The 17879-nt window shown below is 42.3% G+C and overlaps 1 protein-coding gene across 3 annotated transcripts in view; it reads right to left on the bottom strand.

The window, feature by feature from the left end:
- tln2b (talin 2b) overlaps positions 1 to 17879 on the bottom strand; it is a 131573-nt gene that overhangs the window by 81255 nt on the left and 32439 nt on the right. For all 3 annotated transcript variants that reach the window (XM_058407501.1, XM_058407503.1, XM_058407502.1), the window contains exon 2: positions 14501 to 14549. The gene's annotated coding sequence lies outside the window, so the exon portion shown is untranslated. The remainder of the gene's footprint in view (positions 1 to 14500; positions 14550 to 17879) is intronic.

The following is a 17879-nucleotide window of genomic DNA, read 5'->3' as shown; positions in this document are numbered from 1 at the left end:
GCATAAATGAAAGAGAAACCATTATTAATAAGGCATTATGTGTAGCCTAAAGCTCTGTTTGGATTGGATTAGGTGTACATGACGAGGTGGAGTAATGTAATTATTACTGTATTAATGTAGATATTTCTTAAAGAGGAAAAAATCCCAGAATCAGCCATTTTTACTAACTGAGTGCACACAGCTGGAAGGATTACGCTCTGAATTGCCTTCTACAAAAACTAGAAACTGGGTAATTCTATAATTATATAAGTGACATGTTGGTAAAAATTTCATTACTCTCTGTTAGGTTTTACACTTTTTTTTAAATCGCTCACTGGAACCAAGACAGAGAATTGACCGGGTTTACACGCCATCCATAGACTGACCTCTTCCTGAGGCACTTAAACTAGCACTTAATTTAAAGAAAAATGGACAGACAGACAGATACGCAGTCAAGATAAATAAATAAACAGTCCGTGGATTTGTGCCTATATTTCCTCCCAACAGAGTTTTTAGACTGATGGTATTCTTAGCCCATGACCTAGTGAACTAGTATCGCTATTCATCGATAGAGGGTTCTAAAGCACTTCTGGAAGTTTCTCTGGATAAGAGCATCTACCAAAATGCCACAAATGTAAATATAAAAGCGCAGAACAATAAAATATATTCTAGGCAACATTTCAAAAAGTCAGAAGAAGCGACACTTCTTAAGAAATTCCTAACACAGGTACAGACATCACACACATCATGGTCATGTGACCTACTAATGACCAGGCCTGACATCGTAAAAATAGAGCACAAAATAATCAAATTTTCTTTTAAAATGTGGTGCGTACAGCGTAAAGCCACGCCCACTTCTGAGATTTATACAGAGAGAGAGAGATTCAAGGTTCAAGGTTTTCTTTATTGTCAATGCCACCATATGTGCAGACATACAGAGGAATCGAAATACCGTTTCTCTTCTCTCATCAGTATTAACATTGTACTTACAAGTTAGTGCAACAAAGAACAGATTTGTGACGGTACCAGCAGTATACTTATAATAAATAGATATAAATAAACCAGTGAAAAATAAATTGAACTTCTGAATGGATATATACCTGAGTAAGTGTAAACAGTGAATTCTATTAATATACAAATATATTCAAGGTGCAAATAAGCTGAAGATAGATGTAAACATGAACGTAAACATGAAGATAAATGTAAACTTCACAGAAAGTTAGGTAGAAAAACAGCATGTATAATATGTACAATAACAGCAGTATGAGTAGTGCAATAAGACTGTAGGTGTAAAGTGCAAAACAGTGTGAGATTGAAATAGTTTGTGCATTTATGCTAAAACATGTAATGTAAGAACAAGTGTTTCTAAACAGTCCAGTTTGTATAGAATTTTGTCGACAGTATAAAGTGTCTAATGTGCAATAAGAGTCCAGGAGTAGGTATGGGAGAAGGGACATGATTGACAGAGTTCAGCATCCTGACAGCCTGATGGATGAAGCTGTTTGAGAGTCTTGTGGAGCGAGCCCGGAGGCTTCGGTACCTTCTCCCTGAAGCCAGGAGGCTGAAGTACAGGTTTGATGGGTGTGAACCATCTGCTGCAATGCTGATGGCTCTACTAGTGAGGCGGGTATGGAAGATATCCACAAGGGAGGGCAGAGAGACACCGATGATCGTGCCGGCTGCTTTCACTATGCGTTGGAGAGTCTTTTGACAGGAGGCAGTGCATCCTCCGTACCATACAGTGATGCAGCTGGTGAGAATGCTCTCAATGGTGACCCGGTAGAAGGAGCACATGATAGGAGGCGGGACTCGTGCTTTCCTCAGTCGGCGAAGAAAGTAAAGGCGTGACTGAGCTTTCTTGGCCAGCGATGTGGTGTTCGTTGCCCATGAGAGGTCCTCAGAAATATGCACCCCTAAGAACCTGGTGCTGTTCACCCGCTCCACTGCAGCACCGTTGATGGTTAGTGGGGGGTGCTGTGGTGGTCCTTTCCTGAAGTCAATGACGATTTCTTTGGGTCTTCCCCACATTGAGGAAGAGATTGTTGTCGGCACACCACTGGACCAGACGACTCACCTCGCTCCTGTAGTTGGCCTCGCAGCCCACTACAGTTGTGTCATCTGCAAACTTTATGATGTGGTTGGTTTTGTAGCTGGGTACACAGTCGTGGGTCAACAGGGTGAAGAGCAGCGGGCGGAGCACGCATCCTTGTGGCAACCCTGTGCTCAGTGTGATGGTCTGAGACGTTTTTCCGCCGACTCGTACATTCTGTGGTCACTCTGACAGGAAGTCCAGAACCCAGTTACAGAGTGGGGAGTTGATTCCTAGGTGTCTTAGTTTGCTTATGAGCTGCTGGGGGATAACAGTGTTAAACGCCGAGCTGAAGTCCAGGAATAGCATACGCACATACGAGTCTTTGGAGTCCAGGTGTGTAAGGGCTGGATGGAGGGCGGTTGAGATGGCGTCTTCAGTGGACCTGTTGGTTCTGTATGCAAACTGGAACGGGTCGTGGGAGGGAGGAAGAATGGATTTAATGTGCCGCATGATCAGTTTCTTGAAGCACTTCATAATGATGGGGGTCAGTGCAACGGGCCTGTAGTCGTTATGGCTGGATGGGTGTGGCTTCTTCAGGACTGGAATTACTGTGGTGGCCTTGAGACACTTGGGGACGACAGCTTGACTCAGCAAGATGTTAAAGATGTTAAAGAGATCGCTTATATGGCACAAAACCATCATTGCTACGTGTCCTCTAGCTTTTCAGAGATTTTATAACTTTCTATGAATTGTACCTTTAGGGCTTCAGTCCTGTTATGCAGCCTGTCGTTTGTGTCCTGTTGAGATGATCACAAAGATATTACAGCAAACATAGCAAAGGCTATTCATCTCTCCATTTCCACACGCTGCCATTTGCAGCATCTGACTAGACGCAGGCCTTAATTGAAAAGCCTTAAATCAGCTGAGGCTAGCATTAAATCACCCTCCATAACTACACCCAGTATAAAGCGACTCTAATTTACATTGCGTCCCCACAGCGAAATGATCGGCTTTTATTACAGGTCCTGTTCTGCAGCACGGGGCAGGGACGGGACGAGATGAGACGAGACGCAGCCCCGTACTGTACTCAGTACATCGCCATACAATGAAATGAGACATCGTGATCAGAATGACCATGTGACGCTGTTTCACCTTCAGGATGTTGAAGCACACAGGCTGATGTTTTAATAAGCTATGGAGAACAGACAGACATAGAACCTGGTGTTGATCTTCCAGATGTTCAATAATAAATTTAAAAAAACCTCAGTGAGCACAGATGCAGTTCACCATTTCAGACAGGATAAATATAGCCTTCCAACACATCACTCAATTTAAAAATACTCCCTGATTAATCAGTGTCCTTGCACCGGATCATATGAGCCGGTGCTGAGCAATGAGCTTTCTCTCCTCTCGCTTTTCGTCTGCTGCTCTGCCAGCTCTCCTCCACTTTGTGTCTGCTTTCTGCCTAAGTTGGACAGCGGGGTCGCAATTTGAGGCACTAATACTATATAAGAGCTAGAGACTTCTGTAAAAGAAAGGTGGAGAGATGCAATCTTCAAGGACGTCTAAAGCCAGATCAGATTAGTGCATGCTAGAGCAAGAACAGCATGCCACTGCCTCTACAGGCACGCGGGATTTATAAACGCTTCCATCACCAGGCTATTCATCTGAAAGTAACTGTTACTACTCGGTACATATCGTGGGTGGTGGAAAATATTACATGCCACAGAAGTATGTTTTCCCCACCAAAATAAAAAATAATATTTCCCCATGCAGAGTTTGATGTAGAAAATAAACACATGCTGGAAAAATGGGAGACACCAGTGCTGTTTAACAGTCTAGCTGAAAGAGCTCTCATTACCCTTAATGAACTGAAAACAAACCTTCGTGTTATATTACACATCAATTCACATACCAATTACAAGAAAGAAAACTGCCTAGAAAAAGAAAAAAGAAAGCAGAATCTTCTTATTAGGCCACTAACGATGGCCTGATATTCGAACAAAGGTGTTTGATTGACAGCCAGTCAATCACGGCAGCGAGGAAGAATAAACGAGACACATGACACCTTTTCATCTTCATAATTCATCTGTAATTGTTTATATTCATGTATGTCATCAGACTAGTTGTTAAATATTTTTATTTGTAAATTTTTATCCCGGCTTCAGGAAATCAGGACAGGCTTTGTGCTACAAAGCAGCTAAGTTTAGCTCAGTGCAGACTGGTAAATATCCTCTGTATATTCCTATAAAAGATCTCAAAGGGCAAATAACAATAATAATAAAACCTCATCAGCAAAATTTGCAGAAATTCAACATCTCACCACTCAGTGCTACAGCCACCACTGTGAGCCTTAACCTCATGCCTAAGTGTGTGTGCTTCAGCTCAGCTTCCTCCTGTTTAAAGGCCAAACTACAGTGAATTGTGCACACAGTGGAAAGGATGACCGGTCAGCAGCAGCATTAGCTCGTAGCTCAGAAGCTGCATGACATCAGGTCCAAAATGCAAGCTGAAAGAAAAAAGCCTGGTGGACCATCTGCTTCAGAAAAGAAACAACCCGCTCCATCAGAACCAGATCCACATGACATCTGAATATTTTTTCCCCCTAAAGGCAGAATAAGCCATATACACAACAAATAAGCAGAAAAGACCAAAGAACTGACCTTCACTTCACGATCCAGACAGTGCCCTGGTTATCTGTGGAAGAAAGGTAAGGTACACAGCAAAACTGGCTCTGTTCTCAGGGTGAGATGGAGGACATACCGCTTGGTGACACTAGTGTTTTTTTTGAGCTTGTGTATATAGCAGGTACTTCTCCTCCGAGGGTGCGAGTGTGTAATTTGAGAAAAAACAAAACAAAAAAAAAAACTAGCTTCATGTATCTCAGAAGAAGCAATCCTTCATCCTCTTTGGTTGATGGCTTAAAAAGCTTTTACAAAATAAAAAGCTTCTTGCATTCTTCCATCTCTGGAGGACATGAAGGCATCGCATCACTGCAGATACATAACCAAAGTAAGCCACATCGTTAAAAAGTCCAGACATGGTGCTGCCCTAACCAGCACACCGGGGACACCCAGGAAGTGGGTCAAAACAAGGTTTTCCGAAAGATTCGAAAGAATCTACCTGGAAACAGAGATATTATTAAATCATTACGTCTGCCTGAAAGAGAGCAGGAAGCAGAGATATCTGTGGTAATGTTTAGCTCTGTATGGGGCTGCTAAAGTGTTAGCCTTGCTGCCTGACAGAAATGATAAATCTTGCCCTTGTCTCCAGAAAAGAAATAAAAAGCCGCCCAAGCCCTTTACACGCTAAAAATACTCGACAAAATAGAACGTCCTCCAGAGCCATCAGACATGGATCTTCTTTACAGCCCCCTTTTCTTTCTCCCATTCTTCCCATAGTACTCCCTTCTCAATTACACACGCATTACAACAAGGCAGACACTTTAACATGCACATTTTCACCTAAATTCAGTGGAACCTGGTTTATTGTCCTGGTTTCAAAGTGGAACGCCCCGGTTAATTAGTAAGACTGACATTAGAAGGGAGGATTCATTAAAGGCTTGCTACGGAGAGTGAGAGCGCTCAATACGTTCAAAACGCTTGCTTATAAACGAAGCCATAAGAGCCCGAGGACGGAGAACGAGAGAGGAAAAAGGGAAGATGGATGAAAGCTCGGCATCGCTCCGCCCTGACAGCTGAACATTCTCAATCGGACACAAAACACACCCAGGAGGGGTCAGCGTGGCTACAGGTCAGGGTGTTTGTCTCTAACTTCACTGCTGTACTGGGGTCATGATGGCACAAGTTCAGCCTTCGTTCAGTCTTATACACAATAGCTATTTACATTTGTGGGCAAAATACAGAAGGTTCGAGTCAATGGCACATGCTTTGGGATCAAAGGGAGTTCAAGTACTACACACACACACACACACACACACACACACACACACACACACACACTTTTACTCAAACTGAAAAGCACCCTGACATAGAAGTCAGCAAAATCTCTAAACTCTATAGCAGACAAAAGAGAGAATAATTACTTTTTGATGTACGGCAGAATATAAACCTAGGTCGTTGCTTTCAAAGCCTGGCAGTACAGCCTCCTCCCTCCACTGTCAGTGGGAGGTATCTCCCACTAGGCTTTTGCCTTCCTGCCACAAGAACATAATCTCAAAACACACTCGGTGGAATGTAATCAAAATCAGGCAGAAACAGTGCCCTGTTGATGAAGGTAGTTGCCTTGGTGTTGTGTTCTCTACCCTTCTTTTTGTCTCTCCCTCTCTCTCTCTCCTCTTTTGCTTGGTTCTCCATAGCATAGTGATAGTGGTGTGTGTGTGTGTGTGTTTGTGTGTGTGTGTAGGGCCACACTGGAGAGTAATTACAGTACATTTTGTCCTCAAAGTTGATGTTAGAAGCAGGAAAAATGGACAAGTGTAAGGATTTGAGCGAGTTTGATGAAGGGCCAAATTGTGATGGCTAGACCACTGGATCAGATCATCTCCAAAACTGCAGCTCTTGTGGGGTGTTCCCGGTCTGCAGTGGTCAGTATCTATCAAAAGTATCCTTTTAGTCCTTTAAGTGTACTTTAAGCCCTGTAAGTTGCAAGGTTGGGTCTCCATGGACTTACAGGACATAAAGCATCTGCTGCTAACGTCTTGGTGCCAGAAACCACAGCACACCTTCAGGGATCTAGTGAAGTCCATACCTCGAGCAAAGGGGGGACCAACACAATATTAGGCAGGAGGTCATAATGTTATGCCTGATTGGTGTGTAAATGACAATAAAAGACTACGTATTCTGTACACTACACCTATGACACATGATATGAAAAGGAAAACTATAAACACATGCTTCATCAGGAACACACTCCTCTTCAGGTTTTCAGTGTGGTTTAGGTCCAGGAACCTGAATCTAGATTCTTTATGTCCATCGAATCATTTTTGTGGACTGAGATTTTGGTTTTTACATCTCTGTCCTAGCCTGTGTGAAATTAAGCTAATATCACAGAAGGTGTCAGAACACACAGTGTAACACAGCTAGCTGTGCATGGAGTTGTTTAGACCGGTCAGAATGCCCATACTGACCCCTGTGCAGCAGAAGAACTTGAAGAAGGTGGTCTGGTCTGATGAACCATGTTTTCTTTAACATCATGTGGACGGGTGAGTGCGAGTCGCTTAACTGGGGATGAGATGGCAGCAGGATGCACTGTGGGAAGTAGGTAAAGCTGGAGGATGCAGTGTGATGCTCTGGGCAGTGCTCTGCTGGGAAAATCTGGGCATTTATGTGGACTTTGTCACGTTCCACCAACCTAAAACTGAAGCAGATGGAGTAATCCCCTTCATGGCAACAGTATTCCCTAATGGCAGTGCCCACACTGCAAATATATATAAATGAACACCTTGAATTCTTTGCCATGTTCCTCAAATCATTCCTGAACACAGTGCAGCAGGGCGTGCACACACACACACACACACACACACACACACTGACCTGATTTCCAGCTTAGAGTGTTGCCCATGTGTTGCACCACCACCCTGAAATCAAGCCTCCCATCTTTAAAAAGAGAATCAAATAACCAAAGAGGTATGCAAGAGGGAAATCCCTTAAGAGACCAGGGTCTTATTTTCAGAAAGGCCTGACAGCAGAGGAAGGAATTAGTGCTGGACACCATCAGTCACTTCCAGTATACAGTTCCATCAGAAAATACTCCAATGTCCAGAAAGAAGATGAACAGATGGCAGAGCACTGCTGAGCAGGAGAGAGCATGAGCTTTTAGTGATGAAGTGAAAGGGCTACGGTGCTTTTAAATGAAATGTTCTTGCTCAATAGGGTGTGCTCTGGTTACTGGTCAGCTGTAGTGTTGTTGAACGAGGAGGCAGCAGGGTGGTATTACAAGAGGGAAACTGGCTAAGGAAAGATATTTGGTGTTAATAAAGTGGGCAGTGAGTATGATGTTTGCTGTTTTTTTTTTACCACCATTTCATGTTAGTATGATGGATTATGTCTATGCTTACACTTATGCACAATTACTGGCACCTTTCACAAAAATGAATGGACAAATAATGTTCCAAGAGTTCTATTTAATTCAATTCAATTTATTTGTATAGCGCTGTTAAAAGATGGGCATTGTCTCAAAGCAGCTTTACAGAAGAGTAGAAACCTAGAATAAAAATGGTAAAGTGTAAATGACGATTTATTCCTACTGTATATCCCTAATGAGAAGCCTGAGGCGACGGTGGTGGGGAAAAACTCCCTGAGATGATCTGAAGAAGAAACCTTGAGAGGAACCCGGCTCAGAAGGGAACCTCATCCTCATTTAGGTGAGTATATATGTTAGTATACTAAATATCACTCCACTTGTCCAGGTTTGCCATGTAAAATGGCAATATTAGCAATAGTTTGTTATACCGAATCAGTTGCTACTCCGAGGTGGGAGGTCATGAAAACACGCAACTCTCTATCCAGCTGTGGCTTCTTTGGGAATAATTTTCGTCGTCTGAGCCGAAAGTGTCAGTTACGTGATGTGAATTTCTCATTAATATAACTTTATTAATATACCAGCAACCTCACATTCACAGCTGTGCTGATATTAAAACATATTTATAACAGCATTCTTGCTTGTGCAATATTTTTAGCTCAAACGTATAGGGACACTATACAGTTTGATGTAATATATACAGTCATACAGGATACTTTAACAGGACAAACTGTTTATTCAAGCAACTTTCCAATCAGCAGCACAAGGCATAAAATACACACAAAATGCTTTACTGAATTTCATACACTATATTGCCAAAAGTTTTGGGACACCCCTCCAAATCATTGAGTTCCGGTGTTGTATTTCAGGGGTTGGACTCGGCCCCTTAGTTCCAGTGAAAGGAACTCTTAATGCTTCAGCTTCATATCAAGACATTTTGGACAATTTCATGCTTTGTGGGAACAGTTTTGGGATGAACCCTTCCTGTTCCAACATGACTGCACACCAGTGCACAAAGCAAGGTCCATAAAGACATGGATGAGTGAGTTTGGTGTGGAGGAACTTGACTGGCCTGCACAGAGTCCGGACCTCAACCCCATAGAACAGCTTTGGGATGAATTAGAGTGGAGACTGTGAGACAGGCCAAAACTGGGACATCTGCCTTTACATGCACATGAATGTAATATGGAGTTGAACCCCTGAAAAACAACACCTGAACTCAATGATTTGAAGATGTTTCCCAAACCTTTGCCAATATAGTGTATATGGTGTATTATTTTTTAAAAATTGCTGATCTGGGATTTTCACACACAACAAACTTTATATAGAAAGGTATAGAAAAAAAAAACATCCGCTGAGTGACGGTTCTCCTGGATGAAACAGCTAGATGACTAGAGAGCTCAGTGGAGAATGACCAGACTGAATTGAGCTGCTAGGAAAGCACTCTTTATAGCCACCACAAGCAAAAAAGCATAAATTCCAAATAAGTGACCATGTCAGCGTCCACTCCAAAAAAAAAAAAAAAGAATCCCACTGCAGAACCCAGGGACATCAGTGCTCACCATGGTTTCTTACAGGATGTGAAGTTTTCTGAAGCTTCTCAGCACCAAAAAATTAAAATTAAATAAATAAATAAAAAGGCGGACGAATTCACCGGCGACTTCGTCTACTAGCTTGTTTTTGCTCGCATTAGCGAGTTGTAACTTTGGACTTTCTATAAACGGTTTGATTGAGTCGACATTTAATGTTTAACGATTTTTAAAAAATCTACTAGTTAGAAAGGAAATGCAACAGAACATCAATATCTGAGTTATTTTTCATAATGTACTTCAAATACCAAAATAAAGGCAGAAAGTTGCCAGTCCTGCGTGCCTGCTGGCGATAAATACCAGTGGGGATGTTTTACAATGCGAGAACTGAGTACATCATGTACACAGGTTCTGGCACTTTGCCTCACTACACATTAGGACACTGATGACTCTATTTCTGACTTCATGACTGACTCACAACCTAAAGAGCTGACTGAGACGCACCCATAGCCTGTTTTTTTCCCTGTATCCCTGGTATCAACAGCAGCACTGATCATCTTCCTGCAATGTCCTGGTGCACACCTCCATGCAGAACGTTTCGTCACAGTCTCGGGGTTTGTCCGTGTGGAATTCCTACTTCAGATTAAACCACAGGTTTTCAGAGCACTTTCTTGTTAACCATCTGTTAACCATCTGGCTTTTTTTTTGTGTGTTGAAAATTCTTTGGTGACATTACCCCAGGGAAACGGGACATACTGTGAGTTCCTGGGGACTTTGAGCGCTTGAGAACAATAAGTATTCCAAGTTTTTCAAAGAATAACACTTATTTCAAATTTTCCTTAGGGGTGTAAATCATTTTGCTACAGATGTTTGAGAGAAAATACTATTACTTTAAAGTGGAGTGTCTTTTTGGTTAGGACAAACTGGAATTGTGTAATGTTTATTTTATTTTATACATTAATCGCATCTACGCCATGTCTAATACCCCATCTTTTCACCACCAGACCTTCTCTCTGCCTCTCTTTTTGCACTCCACTACTATGAGTGTGAAGAGAAATAAGAGGCAGTGAACCTCAACTCCTTTCAGAGAGCAGTTCTTCAGTTCTCCTGTTGAGAAACCCATCGAGAGAGGAGGAGGAGGAGGAGGAGGAGGAGGAGGAGGAGGAGGAGCAGACATGACTGAGTGGAATGAGTCTGATCCCGGTGTAAAAAATTGAAAGAGCCACAAGGGACCCAGAGTAGAAATTCAGGAGAAAAGGGACCGAGAATTACAGAGTACCACCATTACAATAGGACTGTTCAAGTCTCTCTCAGGGTCGGGCAGCTGTAGTGCATAGAATGGGAAATGACAAGCTAGCGGTTTAATCTGACCACTAATCTGACCACTAGAGAAGAGAAATGAAGGTCAACTATTGTGCTATTTTTACTGTGTAATCAAAAATCAGTTATAATGCATCAGGATTCCTTCAGACAGCATGATATTATAGGAGTCACAGTTTTTGGCTTTTGAATTTTACACACACACGATTATATCTTCATGCTGTACAAACTTTCATGAAAGGTGAAGGTACTCACATCCTAGAGCCCTAGCATGAGGAAATGAAGTTGGAGAAAATTTCAAACCACTTCTATTATTTGCTCGGGATAAGGACGTTTCTGTATTCCAATGATTTTGATCTTTCTATGTACAGAAACATTTATATATTTACTGACCCTGGCTATTTGGACGCACATCATGGTCATTTTTCATCCAGTGAGACCGTTCTCCATTCTTCTTTGATTTATGATTTAACAATAAAATAATATGGTCCAGTTAAATTATAGGTTGTTCATAGTTTGTACAAAAAAACTGCTATAAATATTAGTTTAGATCTTCTGAATTGCTCTGTTCTGAAACCTAATTACAGTAGTACTCCATACACAGGGGGTTTCTCCCAGTTTGGCTCCAATTTTGGCAACAGTGTTGTGTGTGATGTGAGCGCCATGTTTCCCGTTAACGTCCATCACAACCATATGACTCTCTAATGAGATTTTATTACATTCTTAATTTTGTCATTCAGAAAGCCTAAAAAGCTAAAAATGTGTTTATTTCCACGTTTAATTTGTACACATTTCATTTGTAACTGCTGCGCTAGCAATCTAGCTTTAGATTTAGCGCTTTAGCGTTTTAGTGCTTCTATTAGATTTGTCTTCTCTAAATCAGTGAGACGTTCCCAGCAGAGACTTTCAAATAGTCTTAACTAGATAAATGATGGCTAAGCTAGTCAAATAAAACTAGCTAGCAAAAGTTCCTCTCAGGACGCACTATATTTCACTTCTTGAATCTTGAATTTAGCAAATAACATATGGAGTGTGCTAAAGCGAATCTCACTCTCAAAGCTGTAAGAATGTGTTCATGTTAAAGGTCTCATCATGCTGCATGGCTGTTAGTTCTGTCCACTGGGCTTTTTAGATTTTGTAGGTCAGCAGAATTATGCGATTGTCTTTGCTAACATATCTAATGTTGTCGAGCTAGCAGCTGGAGCAGACAGTCTGAATGGAATACAGGGAGTGATGCCCACAATAGTAAATGTTTGCTTTGATTATTGGGTATACTGCCTAACCAAATATTAGCATATGCTATGTTCTGTCATTACATTAATGTAGAAAGGGTCAGGGCTGGGGATTGATGAAGGTTAGAGTTAGCTAACGTCTGGTTCAGCTGGTCTCCTTTCATCCTGCTACAGTACACAACCCTGCCTGTGTGTCTCCCCTCAATGACACAACCCATTATTCTTACCTACCAATTACTCACACACAGCACACACTTGGCCTGCAAACAAAGTGAAACTTCCCCCCTGTGGAGAGACAGCCGAGGTAACCAAACAAAACTCAAATGAGTCAGTCAGCCAGCCTGTAGATAAAGCACTCATGCATGACTTCTTCCCCCTGTACTCAATTAGTCCTGCACCCACCGTACTGGACGTTTCCTCTACAGATGATTAATGAGCGGTCAACATCTCGACCTTGGGATGAATATAAAAGGCAAACGATGGGAGTCTCAGGCAAACCAACACACATCTATTATTTCCTACTTATCATGATGGGGACCTCATGAGGATCGAAATATCTGACCACTATGAACCTGTACACATGAGGAAAACATCTATCTATCCATCCATCTATCTATCTTGTCTGTCTATCTCTCTCTCCCTCCCTCCCTCCATCCATGTGTCTGTCTGTCTCTCTCTCCCTCCCTCCATATATCTATGTAGCTAACTATCTATCTCTCCCTCCATTCATCTATCCATCCATCCCCCACATATCTATGTAGCTAACTACCTCCCTATCCCTCCCTCCCTCCCTCCATGTGTCTGTCTCTCTCTCTCCCTCCTTCCCTCCATGTATCCATCCATCCATCCTTGTATCTATGTGTCTGTGTGTCTGTCTATCTATCTATCCATCCATCCATCCCTCCCTATATCTATGTAGCTAGCTAACTCTCTCTCCCTCCCTCCCTCCATCCATGTGTCTGTCTCTCTCTCTCCTTCCCTCCATGTATCCATCCATCCATGTAGCTAACTCTCTCTCTCCCTCCCTCCATCCATGTGTCTGCCTCTCTCTCTCTCTCTCCCCATCCCTGCATGTATCCATCCATCTATCCATGTAGCTAACTCTCTCTCTCCCTCCCTCCATCCATGTGTCTGCCTCTCTCTCTCTCTCTCTCCATCCCTCCATGTATCCATCCATCCATCCTTGTATCTGTGTGTCTGCCTGTGTCTGTCCATCTATCTCTCTCTATCCATCCATCCTTTTTTTAAAAAATAAATAAATAAATAAATGGCCATTTAAAATAAAAACAAATTATTACCAAAAAATTGGTTATGTCAAGGATACCAAAGAATGTGTGTGTGTGTCTGTACACAGCAGGTTAAAAAAAAAAAAACCCAGCCATTTAAATTGGCTGGAAAAAGCAAAACCAGCTCCTCTGCCGACGCATTATTCACTTCACAGAGTTTTCCTGAAGGATGCTGTCGGATTGCACACAATTACGGGTGTTCTGAAGAAGAGCAGAGAAATTCCTGGCTGTTAATCTAACAGATGCTTCCGGATTCAGTGTGTCCTTAAGAAGAAGATGCTCCACAAACACAGAGACATGGCCACTATACGCTGGAACCGAGCTCTGCGTTCGTTTATTTTTGCCTGTCATGCACTAATGACGAACGATCAATCTGAAGGTGTGAATACCACATGCTAACAGGAAGAGAACTATCCAACAGCAGCAGGCTTCATAAGCTCCCATACTAATAAACCACTAGAGTGCATTTACACTCACTCCATCACAGCTGAGTCCGGCAGAGTCCGGCCTCTCCACACAGCCAACCATGCATTTCCTGTGCTGTGTACCCCAGAGAGCAGAGCAAAGGGCTCTTTGAGCTTCTCCGCTACAGCGATTGAGATAGTGAGATAGCGCGAGAGAGAGAGAGAGAGAGAGAGAGAGAGAGAGATGGAGGATTAGAGCCCTTGCACTTGAAGAAGGGAAGGATGCTGCCATGCTTTGTTAGCGACTGGCAGCCACTACTATGTTATGCGCCACATACTCTGGTCGCCATGGCAACTGCAGCCCAGGCCTTTTTCCTGGGGGCCGGGTGGCTTTTGGTCAGCTCTAGTCACGGAGCATAAGGCCCCTTTCTGAGCAGCACAGGACTATTGAGAGTGCCGAGCCCCTGCTAGGAACGACAAAAGGGCCCCGAATTTCATTACCAGTTCTCAGAGAAAGAGTCAGTGCTCATTCACCAAGACGTTTAACACTGATCGAAAGAAATACTGCGCACCCTTTGACTGAGAACACCTGGTCCTGCAGCCAGGAAAACCCAACAGCCAACTGTTTAATAAACCCAGCCTTTAACATAAAAAATCCGACTGCGCTTTTTTCACTCTCTCTCTCGTATAAATTATTGCACACTGAGCATTTTCCAATCAAGTAAACGGGTCTTACCTTATTGTTTGCACATACAATGGCAAAGCACCTCAGCGGCTCTCCACAGCTGAAAAATAAAAGAGAAAGTCAGTTAGAAACAGGAAGACTAATCAGCTGGATTCCTGCTGAATCATTGTTTCTGAGCAGAACCACTTTCTGCTAATAGAACCTGACAGCTTCAGCCTCAAACTATACAGCACTAATAATTAAACTCATTTATTTTGTTGGTACTACAGCTACACGTTTCCTCATTTAATTTAGAAGAAAACGGCTATTAAGAAGCGCTCGTTATTTCGGCGCGTGCCGGTGTGAAGCTCGGAGGGTATCGCGGGTCATCTGAAGCAGTCATTAGTGGAGGAAAGCACGGTGAAAGGTTAAGGGAGAAATTGGCAAGAGGTTGGGGAAGGAGAAGAGAGATATGGTCCGGAAGAAGCTGGAGACTGTGAGAGGAGGGGGAAGCAAAAGGTTGGGAAGAGGACAGGGAACATATCAAGGAGATGTGAGGTTTTATCTACCCCCCCACCCCCCACCTCCACATTATGGGAGGTGTAGAAAGAACCCCAGGTAATAAGATATAGATTTGTAAACATTCCCTTTCTTTCTCTGGAGGGGAAAATGCTTTTTTTTTTTTTACTGAAGTAGACAATCCAGCAAAGGCTCCTTTGTATTGACTTTCATCCAAACCAAGTATTGGCAAAGTTTAAAAGGCTGAAAAAAAGGGCATGTCAGAGGAACAGGACATCCAAGATGCTGTTGTTTTCCTAGCACAGGTTTAGTCCAAATTCATATTCAGGACTTGTAGCCTACTAATTATGAAACCTGATCATGGACCCCAGCGTTACAATAAGCAAAAGTAATTAGTCTGCAATTGAACCATACAAGATAAGAATACAGAGGCTACACATGACACGTGGTACTTTTTAACCTTCAGTAAATATACATACAAGGGAACAAAATCTGTGCTATTAAAGTATTGCTTTCAACAGACTGGCTTTTAGAAACCTTATTCATCAAACTAAAGCAGTGGCAGAGAGATATCAGTCAGACCAACATGCAAAACTATTTTTTCTGACACAAATTAGGCCAAACAAATTAATACTGATTTGGTTAGATCTTCAGTTGGGAGTTGAAAAGGGTTTAATACACTGAGCCAAAAAAACCCAAACCACCTCAAATAAAAAAATAAATAAAATAAAAATAATGGGGTCATCCGATTTGTGACCACTCAGTCAACTATTACCTTTTAGTTTAGGCGTGGCTTAAACTAACAGTTTTTTATATTTTAGATTTTCTGGTACAACATACACGTTCACATCCCTGCCATTTACATCAAGCTCATATTTCAGATATCTTTTATCTACCAGTAATTAACAGACCAATAAATGAGTTAAAGGAAGACTTTGTGGAGCTGCTAGGAGCTGTGGAGTGTGGAAAACGGTCCAGAATTAGGGAGGAGTAGTGATTGGTTGATTGAAAGGGCTAACTTTTTCACTACCCATCAGAAACTCACAGCAAGATGTGGTATTGTTGTGACCCAACTTCTATTTATGAAAGCACAAGGGTCTCTTTGTATTGGCATAAAACACACACACACACACACACACACACACAATAATAGGTAAGCTGCACTATGCTTCCTAATTTTCAAGTGTTTCCAGGTCTATAATCATGGTGTTTCTCCTTATGAGTAAACAGAAAGGCAGCACTGGCCTTTAGTCAGCTTTTTAATCCAAGACTAATGCTACATTCTCAAACACTGCACTTTTATCCCTGCGAGTGGTCAGCCTCTGTACTATGGAGTCACCAGTAGGTGTTCCTACTTCTAGTTGCCATAGCAATAACGTTCATCAAATTCAGTTTTCTTGAAACATTCTGGAGGGAGATTTGGTGTTCGTAGATAAAACTCACTAGTGTATAAGAATCATACATGTGATGAAGAAGTACTGAGGGCAAGAAGCCTTTATTATCACCACACATACATTACAGCACAGTGGAATTCTTTTCTTCGCATATCCCAGCTGAGGAAGTTGGGGTCAGAGCACAGGGGCAGATATGATACACCCCGCTAGAGCAGGGAAGGATAATGGCTTTGCTCAATTGCCCAACAGTGCAGGTTGGCAGTGCTGGGGCTTGAACCCTGACCTCCTGATAAACAACCCAGAGCCTTAACCACTCGAACCATCACTGCCCAACAGGAGAAGCAGTGTGCGCTCTACAGTCTTTGCTCTCATTGATAGCTGCTTTTATGACTGGGTCACATCGCTGGACGCTCCCACATCTAGCAGTTATTGGTTGCTGTCACTCATGTGAACGGAATTGTTAGCTCTCATTAAAAATGAATGGTCACCGTCACTGCATGTGTCTCATTTGTTGTTTGTGTAATCTGTACTTTTGCATGTTTTGTGTATATTTTCCTTCCATGACCACTAAAGGCATTTTAGGGAAAAATATGTGAAACAGATTTGCTCCAGTGGACACTAGATCAAGAAGGTGTTTCCCAATATGCAGTCACACTGAACCTACAGTCTTGGCTAGAAAGAAATCAGGGTTTACTTTATGCATGTGGTTTGAGGGATAGAGGCGCTATGTGGCTGGATGTACCGCAGCAAGGGACTTCACAGGAGATGATCGCTTTGCAAAGCAGGAGGAGAGGAGCCTGAAGCCCAGTTGTTCCCCTAACCAGATTAATATAATGAGCTTAGAGGCCCAATACTGAGAGCTCAAAACACAGACCACTCATGCAGTTGCATCCATTCCATGTTTAACACAGCACCAGAACCAGCTTTGACTAAATTGAATCATTATATACATACATAAAAAAAGTGTTCCTAGAGCTCTGATGAGAAAAATATTCTGCTTTTATATGCACAGAACTAAAGCAAAGAGTACAGAGCAATAAATAATACAGTAGAGTGTAATAGGACATCAAACACAAAACTAACAGTCATGGCTAAACTGGACACTGAAAGTGTATATGTAGGACCTAATTGGTAACTGATGAGAGGAGAGCGGTGTCACTGTGAAGGACATGAAGGAATGCCATGGTGAAGGGTGAGGATCATTTACATAAACAGCCTGGGAGCATTTACAAGTTTTCGAGGCACAGTTGAAACCGAGCTCGAAGGAGTAGATACCGGGGGACGTGAAACTCGCACAGCTCCACAAGACGTTCACAGCAAATTAAAGCAAGGCTTTCGGCGAGGGTATGAAATATTATACAAACCAAAATCTTGTGCAAATAAAGATAAAACAAAAACATGGTGGACGTTGCCAAAAGTTTCAGCAAGAGCTGTAAACCGATTCCTTGGTTACATGGCATAGTTTAGGTTACTGACGGAACAGCGAAGAATAGTATTGAACCATCTGAAATGAAACGATCTAGACAATAATTAAATGC

This window comes from Hemibagrus wyckioides, linkage group LG14 (assembly GCF_019097595.1).
Source record: "Hemibagrus wyckioides isolate EC202008001 linkage group LG14, SWU_Hwy_1.0, whole genome shotgun sequence".
In the NCBI taxonomy this organism is placed as follows: Eukaryota; Metazoa; Chordata; class Actinopteri; order Siluriformes; family Bagridae; genus Hemibagrus; species Hemibagrus wyckioides.
This window is presented reverse-complemented; position numbering and strand designations above follow the sequence as displayed.